The sequence below is a fragment of the Arachis hypogaea genome, chromosome 19 (assembly GCF_003086295.3).
Source record: "Arachis hypogaea cultivar Tifrunner chromosome 19, arahy.Tifrunner.gnm2.J5K5, whole genome shotgun sequence".
Lineage (NCBI taxonomy): Eukaryota > Viridiplantae > Streptophyta > Magnoliopsida > Fabales > Fabaceae > Arachis > Arachis hypogaea.
The window spans coordinates 55,215,541-55,224,324 of record NC_092054.1 but is presented as its reverse complement, the minus strand read 5'-3'; the positions used below and the strand labels follow the sequence as shown (position 1 = coordinate 55,224,324).

Here is an 8,784-nt window from a genome sequence, read left to right as displayed (position 1 = left end):
ATTGAGGGACCTGAGCAAAAATCTGATTCAGAGGCTGAAAAAGGACTGCAGATGCTGTTGGATTCTGACCTCCCTTCATTCGAAGTGGAATTTCTGGAGCTATAGAAGCCCAATTGGTGCGCTCTCAATTGCGTTGGAAAGTAGACATCCTGGGCTTTCCAGCAATATATAATAGTCTATATTTTGCCCGAGATTTGATGGCCCAAACAGGCGTTCCAAGTCAGCTCAAGAATTCTGGCATTTAACGCCGGAACTGGCACAAAAACTGGAGTTAAACGCCCAAACTTGCACAAAAGTTGGCGTTTAACTCCAAGAAAAGTCTCTACACATGGAAGCTTCAATGCTCAGCCCAAGCACACACCAAGTGGGCCCAGAAGAAGATTTTTGCATTAATTACTTATTTCTATAAACCCTAGGCTACTAGTTCTCTATAAATAAGACCTTTTGCTATTGTATTTTCATCTTTGGACGTTTAGTCCCTAGACCTTGGAGGCTGGCCTTTCGGCCATGCTTACACCATTATCACTTTTGTATTTTCAATAGTGGAGTTTCTACATACCATAGATTAAGGTGTGGAGCTCTACTGTTCTTCATGAATTAATTCAAAGTACTATTATTTTTCTATTCAACTCAAGTCTATTTCTTCTCCAAGATATTCATTCATTCTTCAACTTGATGAATGTGATGATCCGTGACACTCATCATCATTCTCACCTATGAACATGTGCCTGACAACCACCTCTGTTCTACTAGCAATGGCTTGAATGCGTATCTCTTGGGTTTCTAATCTCAGATTGGAACCTTCGTGGTATAGGCTAGAATTATTGGCGGCCATTCCTGAGATCCGGAATGTCTAAACCTTGTCTGTGGTATTCTGAGTAGGATCTGGGAAGGGATGACTGTGACGAGCTTCAAACTCGCGATTGTTGGGCGTGTGACAGACGCAAAAGGATCAATGGATCCTATTTCAGCATGATCGAGAATCGACAGATGATGAGTCGTGCGGTGACAGCGCATTTGGAATGTTTTCACTGAGAGGACGGGAACTAGCCATTAACAATGGTGATGCCCAACATAAAGCTTTCCATGGAAAGGAGTATGAATGATTGGAAGAAGGCAATGGGAAAGTAGAGGTTCAGGAGGAACAAAGCATCTTCATACGCTTATCTGAAATTCCAACCGAAGAATTACATAAGTATCTCTATCTTTATTTTATGTTTTATTTATCTTTTAATTATCAATTCTCCATCACCATCTGAATTTTCTTGACTGAGATTTACAAGGTGACCATAGCTTGTTTCAAGCTGACAGTCTCCGTGGGATCAACCCTTACTCACGTAAGGTATTACTTGGACGACCCAGTGCACTTGCTGGTTAGTTGTGCGGAATTGTGACAAAGTGTGATTCACGTTTAAGAGCTCCAAGTCCTTTGGCGCCATTGTTGATGATCACAATTTCGTGCACCAGTGACTTTATTGCACCCTCTTCCAACTTCTATGGAAGAAGCATCTCACTTCCTGCAATTGGAGCAAACAATTTTGAGCTTAAGCCTCAATTGGTTTCTCTAATGCAGTAGAATTGCAAGTTTCATGGACTTCCAATGGAAGATCCTCATCAGTTTTTAGCTGAATTCTTGCAAATCTGTGACACTGTCAAGACCAATGGAGTTGATTCCGAGGTCTACAGGCTTATGCTTTTCCCTTTTGCTGTAAGAGACAAAGCTAGAACATGGTTGGATTCACAACCTAAGGATAGCCTAAACTCTTGGGATAAGCTGGTCAGTGCTTTCCTGGCCAAATTCTTTCCACCTCAAAAGATGAGCAAGCTTAGAGTGGAAATCCAAACCTTCAGACAGAAGGAAGGAGAATCCCTCTATGAAGCTTGGGAAAGATATAAGCAACTGATCAAAAGGTGTCCTACTGACATGCTTCCAGAATGGAGCATCATAAGTATATTCTATGATGGTATGTCTGAGTTGTCAAAAATGTCATTGGACCATTCTGCAGGAGGATCTCTTCACGTGAAAACCCCTGCAGAAGCTCAGGAACACATTGAAATGGTTGCAAATACCCACTTCATGTACACCTCTGAGAGGAATCCTGTGAACAATGGGACGCCTCAGAAGAAGGGAGTTCTTGAAATTGATACTCTGAATGCCATATTGGCTCAGAACAAAATATTGACTCAGCAAGTCAATATGATTTCTCAAAGTCTGAATGGATTGCAAGCTGCATCCAATAGTACTAAAGAGGCATCTTCTGAAGAAGAAGCTTATGATCCTGAGAACCCTGCAATAGCAGAGGTGAATTACATGGGAGAACCCTATGGAAACACCTATAATCCTTTATGGAGAAATCATCCTAATCTCTCATGGATGGATCAACAGAAGCCTCAACAAGGCTTCAATAATAATGGTGGAAGAAATAGGTTTAGCAATAGCAAACCTTTTCCATCATTTTCTCAGCAACAGACAGAGAATTCTGAACAGAGCCATTCTGGCCTGGCAACCATAGTCTCTGATCTATCCAATACCACACTAAGTTTCATGAATGAAACAAGGTCCTCTATTAGAAATTTGGAGGCACAGGTGGGTCAGCTGAGTAAGAAGATTACTGAAACTCCTCCCAGTACTCTCCCAAGCAATACAGAAGAAAATCCCAAGAGAGAGTGCAAGGCCATAACCTTACTTGGTGTGGCCGAATGCCCAGAGGAGGAGGAGGACGTGAATCCCAGTGAGGAAGACCTCTTGGGACGTCCTCTGAACAGAAAGGAATTCCCATTTGAGGAACCAAAGGAATCTGAGGCTTCTACAGAGACAATAGAGATTCTATTGAACTTCCTTCTGCCATTCATGAGCTCTGATGAATATTCTTCCTCTGAAGAGGATGAAGATGTCACTGAAGAGCAAGTTGCTAAGTATCTAGGAGCAATCATGAAGTTGAATGCCAGTTTATTTGGTAATGAGACTTGGGAGGATGAACCCCCTTTGTTCACCAATGAACTGAGTACATTAATGAGGCAGACATTACCCCAGAAGAAACGGGATCCCGGAAAATTCTTCATACCTTGTACCATAGGCACCGTGACCTTTGAAAAAGCTCTGTGTGACCTGGGATAAGGGATAAACTTCATGCCACTCTCTGTAATGGAGAAACTGGAAATCTTTGAGGTACAAGCTGCAAGAATCTCACTAGAGATGGCAAACAAATCCATGAAACAAGCTTATGGACAAGTAGAGGACGTGCTAGTGAAGGTTGAAAGCCTTTACATCCCTGCTGATTTCATAATCCTAGACATTGGGAAGGATGATGATGAATCCATCATCCTTGGCAGACCCTTCCTGGCCACAACAAAAGCTGTGATTGATGTTGACAGAGGAGAGTTGGTCCTTCAGTTGAATGAGGACTACCTTGTATTCAAGACTCAAGGTTCTCCTTCTGTAACCATGGAGAGGAAGCAAGAGAAGCTTCTCTCAATACAGAGTCAAACAAAACCCCCACATTTAAACTCTAAGTTTGGTGTTGGGAGGCCACAACCAAACTCTAAGTTTGGTGTTGAGAGGCCACAACCAAACTCTAAGTTTGGTGTTAAGAGGCCCCAACATTGCTCTGATCTTCTGTGAGGCTCCATGAGAGCTCACTATCAAGCTATTGACATTAAAGAAGCGCTTGTTGGAAGGCAACCTAATGTTATTTAATTATATCTATTTATTTTTCATTGCTATTTTATGTTTTCTTTAGGTTGATGATCATGTGACAAAAACTACTGAAAAATAAAAAACAGAATGAAAAACAGCATTAAAAATAGCTCACCCTGGAGGAAGAGCTTACTGGCGTTTAATGCCAGAAAGAAGCATCAAGCTGGCGTTAAACGCCAGAAACAAGCACCAGACTGGCGTTTAACGCCAAAACAGAGCATGGAATTGGCATTTAACGCCAAGAATGGGAGAAAAGCTGGCGTTAAATGCCAGAAACAAGCAGCAAGCTGGCGTTTAACGCCAGACATGCATTCTAAGGGCGTTTTGCACGCCTACTTGGAGCAGGGATGCTATGTCCTTGACCCCTCAGGATCTGTAGACCCCACAGGATCCCCACCTACCCCACCTCTTCTTCTCTCCTCTTCACACCTTCTCATAATACTCTTCCCCAAATACCCTTCACCAATCACCTTATTACCTCTTCCCCAAATACCCTTCACCAATCACCTTATTACCTCTTCCCCATAAACCCCACCAACCTCCAAATTCAAATTCCTTTCCCTCCCAAACCCAACCCTAATGGCCGAAACCTAACCTCCCCCCACCCCTATATAAACCCCTTAAGACTACTCCATTTTCACACATCACAACCACTACTTCTCCCCCTTGGCCGAATACACTCTCTCACTCCATCTCCTCCATTTTCTTCTTCTTCTACTACTTTCTTTCTTCTTAGAGCAAACCTTTTAAGTTTGGTGTGGTAAAAGCATTGCTTTTTGTTTTTCCATAACCATCAATGGCACCTAAGGCCAGAGAAACCTCAAGAAAGAGGAAAGGGAAGGAAATTGCTTCCACCTCTGAGTCATGGGAGATGGAGAGATTCATCTCAAAGGTCCATCAAGACCACTTCTATGAAGTTGTGGCCAAGAAGAAGGTGATCCCTGAGGTCCCTTTTAAGCTCAAAAAGAGCGAGTATCCAGAGATCCGACAAGAGATTAGAAGAAGAGGATGGGAAGTTCTCTCTAATCCTATTCAACAAGTCGGAATCTTAATGGTTCAAGAGTTCTATGCAAATGCATGGATCACTAGGAACCATGATCAAAGTATGAACCCAAACCCAAAGAACTGGCTTACAATGGTTCGGGGAAAATACTTAGATTTCAGTCCGGAAAATGTAAGGTTGGCGTTCAACTTGCCAATGATGCGAGAAAATGCATGCCCCTACACTAGAAGGGTCAACTTTGATCAAAGGTTGGACCAAGTCCTCATGGATATATGTGTGGAAGAAGCTCAATGGAAAGTTGACTCAAGAGGCAAGTCGGTTCAATTGAGAAGACCGGACCTTAAGCCTATAGCTAGAGGATGGTTGGAGTTCATCCAACGCTTAATTATTCCTACTAGAAACCGGTCTGAAGTTACTGTAGACCGGGCCATCATGATCCATAGTATCATGATTGGGGAGGAAGTGGAAGTTCATGAGATTATACCTCAAGAACTCTACAAGGTGGCTGACAAGTCCTCCACTTTGGCAAGGTTAGCCTTTCCTCACCTCATTTGCCACCTCTGCAATTCGGCTGGGATTGACATAGAGGGAGACATCATCATTGATGAGGACAAGCCCATCACCAAGAAAAGGATGAAGCAAACAAGAGATCATGGACATCAACAAGAGCATGAGGAAATTCCTCACCATGAAATCCCTGAGATACCTCAAGGGATGCACTTTCCTCCACAGAACTATTGGGAGCAAATCAACACCTCCCTAGGAGAATTAAGTTCCAACATGGGACAACTAAGGATGGAACACCAAGAGCACTGCATTATTCTCCATGAGATTAGAGAAGATCAAAGAGCTATGAGGGAGGAGCAACAAAGGTAAGAAAGAGACATAGAGGAGCTCAAGAACACCGTTGGTTCTTCAAGAGGAAGAAGACACTACCCTCAATAAGGTGGACCTGTTCCTTAATCTCCTTGTTCTTATTTTTTTGTCTTTCGATTTTTAAGCCTTATGTTTTATATATGTTTGTGTCTTTATTACATGATCATTAGTGTATAGACTATGTCTTAAAGCTATGAATGTCCTATGAATCCATCACCTCTCTTAAACGAAAAATGTTTTAATTACAAAAGAACAAGAAGTACATGAATTTTGAATTCATCCTTGAAACTAGTTTAATTATTTTGATGTGGTGGCAATACTTTTTCTGAATGAATGCTTGAACAGTGCATATGTCTTTTGAATTTGTTGTTTATGAATGTTAAAATTATTGGCTCTTGAAGAATAATAAAAAAGGAGAAATGTTATTTAATAATCTGAAAAATCATATAATTGATTCTTGAAGCAAGAAAAAGCAGTGAATAACAAGGCTTGCGAAAAAAATGGCGAAAATAAAAGAAAAAAAAGAGAGAGAAAGAAAAAAAAAAAGAAAAGCAAGCAGAAAAAGCCAATAGCCCTTAAAACCAAAAGGAAAGGGTAATAAAAAGGATCCAAGGCTTTGAGCATCAGTGGATAGGGGGGCCCAAAGGAATAAAATCCTGGCCTAAGCGGCTAAACCAAGCTGTCCCTAACCATGTGCTTGTGGCGTGAAGGTGTCAAGTGAAAATCTTGAGAATAAGCGGTTAAAGTCGAGGTCCAAAGCAAAAACAGAGTGTGCTTAAGAACCCTGGACACCTCTAATTGGGGACTTTAGCAAAGCTGAGTTACAATCTAAAAAGGTTCACCTAGTTATGTGTCTGTGGCATTTATGTATCCGGTGGTAATACTGGAAAACAAAATGCTTAGGGTCACGGCCAAGACTCATAAAGTAGCTGTGTTCAAGAATCAACATACTAAACTAGGAGAATCAATAACACTATCTGAATTCTGAGTTCCTATAGATGCCAATCATTCTAAACTTCAAGGGATAAAGTGAGATGCCAAAACTATTCAGAGGCAAAAAGCTACTAGTCCCGCTCATTTAATTGGAGCTAAGTTTCATTGATATTTTGGAGTTTATAGTATATTCTCTTATTTTTATCCTATTTGATTTTCAGTTGCTTGGGGACATGCAACAATTTAAGTTTGGTGTTGTGATGAGCGGATAATTTATACGCTTTTTGGCATTGTTTTTACATAGTTTTTAGTATAATTTAGTTAGTTTTTAATATAATTTTATTAGTTTTTAAATAAAAATCATATTACTGGACTTTACTATGAGTTTGTGTGTTTTTCTGTGATTTCAGGTAATTTCTGGCTGAAATTGAGGGACTTCAGCAAAAATCTGATTCAGAGGCTGAAGAAGGACTGCAGATGCTGTTGGATTCTGACATCCCTGCACTCAAAGTAGATTTTTTGGAGCTACAGGTACCCAATTGGCGCGCTCTTAATTGCATTGGAAATTAGGCATTCAGGGCTTTCCAGCAATATATAATACTCCATACTTTGCTCGAGTTTAGAGGACGCAAACTGGCGTCAAACGCCAACTTCCTGCCCTATTCGGGAGTTAAACGCCAGAAACAGGTTGCAAATCAGAGTTAAACGCCAGAAATAGGCTACAACCTGGCATTTAACTCAAAAAAGAGTCTCTACACATGAAAGCTCAATGCTCAGCCCAAGCACACACCAAGTGGGCCCGAAAGTAGATTTCTGCATCATTTACTTATTTCTGTAATCCTAGCTACTAGTTTAGTATAAATAGAACTTTTTACAATTGTATTGGGGAATCTTTTGGACATTTTTATGTTCATTAATCACGTTTAGGGGGCTGGCCATTCGGCCATGCCTGGACCACTTTCACTTATGTATTTTCAACGGTAGAGTTTCTACACATCATAGAATAAGGTGTGGAGCTCTGCTGTTCCTCATGAATTAATGCATAAGTGAAAAAGGTCTAGGAATGGCCGTGAGGCCAGCCTTCAAACATGAAAAGTTGATAAAAGTTACATAAGATTCCAAAAGATCCTCTAAAATAAATCTCTAAAAGTAGTTTTTATACTAGACTAGTAGCCTAAGGTTACAGAAAATGAGTAACTAAGTGCAGATAGTGCAGAAATCCACTTCCGATGCCCATATGGTGTCTGCTTGGGCTGAGCATTGAAGCTTTCACGTGCATAGGCTATTCCTGGAGTTAAACGCCAGCTTGGGTGCCAGTTTGGGCGTTTAACTCCAATTCTGGTGCTAGTTTGGGCGTTTTACGCCAGGAAGTTTTAGGCTAGCATTGGACTCCAATTTGGACCATCAAATCTCTAGCAAAGTATGGACTATTATATATTTATGGAACGCCCAAGATGTCTACTTTTCAACGCAATTGAGAAAGCGCTAATTGGGCATCTGTAGCTCCAGAAAATAGATTTCGAGTGTAGGAGGGTCAGAATCCAACAACATCTGCAATCCTTTTTCAGCCTCTGAATAAGATTTTTGCTCAGGTCCCTCAATTTCAGCCAGAAAATACCTGAAATTATAGAAAAATACACAAACTCATAGTAAAGTCCAGAAATGTGATTCTTGCATAAAAACTAATAAAAATATAAGAAAAAGTAACTAAAATATACTAAAATCTATGTAAAAACAACGCGAAAAAGGGGTATAAATTATCCGCTCATGACAACGCCAAATTTAAATTGTTGCTTGTCCCTAAGCAACTAAAAATAAAATAGTATGAAAAGATAGAAAATACAATAAATCTCAAAAATATCACTGAAGATTAGCTTCAACTAGATGAGCGGGACTTGTAGCCTTTTTGCTTCTGAACAGTTTTGGCATCTCATTTTATCCTTTGCAGTTTAGAATGATTGGCATCCATAGGAACTCAGAATTCAGATAGTGTTATTGATTCTCCTAGTTCAGTATGTTGATTCCTGAACACAGCTACTTTATGAGTCTTGGCCGTGACCCTAAGCATTTTGTTTTCTAGTATTACCACCGGATACATAAATGCCACAGACACATAACTGGGTGAACCTTTTCAGATTGTGACTCATCTTTGCTAGAGTCCCTAGTTAGAGGTGCCTAGAGCTCTTAAGCACACTCTTTTTGCTTTGGACCATGACTTTAACCGCTCAGTCTCAAGCTTCTCACTTGACACCATCACGCCACAAGCACATGGTTA

The 8,784-nt window shown here is 40.7% G+C and overlaps 1 non-coding gene across 1 annotated transcript; it reads right to left on the bottom strand.

Annotated features, from left to right (window-relative positions):
- Nucleotides 1–1,822: 1,822 nt before the first annotated feature.
- Nucleotides 1,823–1,930, bottom strand: LOC112781719 (small nucleolar RNA R71). Its single transcript, XR_003192478.1, has one exon. It is a non-coding gene; the product is annotated as a small nucleolar RNA R71 (small nucleolar RNA).
- Nucleotides 1,931–8,784: the final 6,854 nt, after the last annotated feature.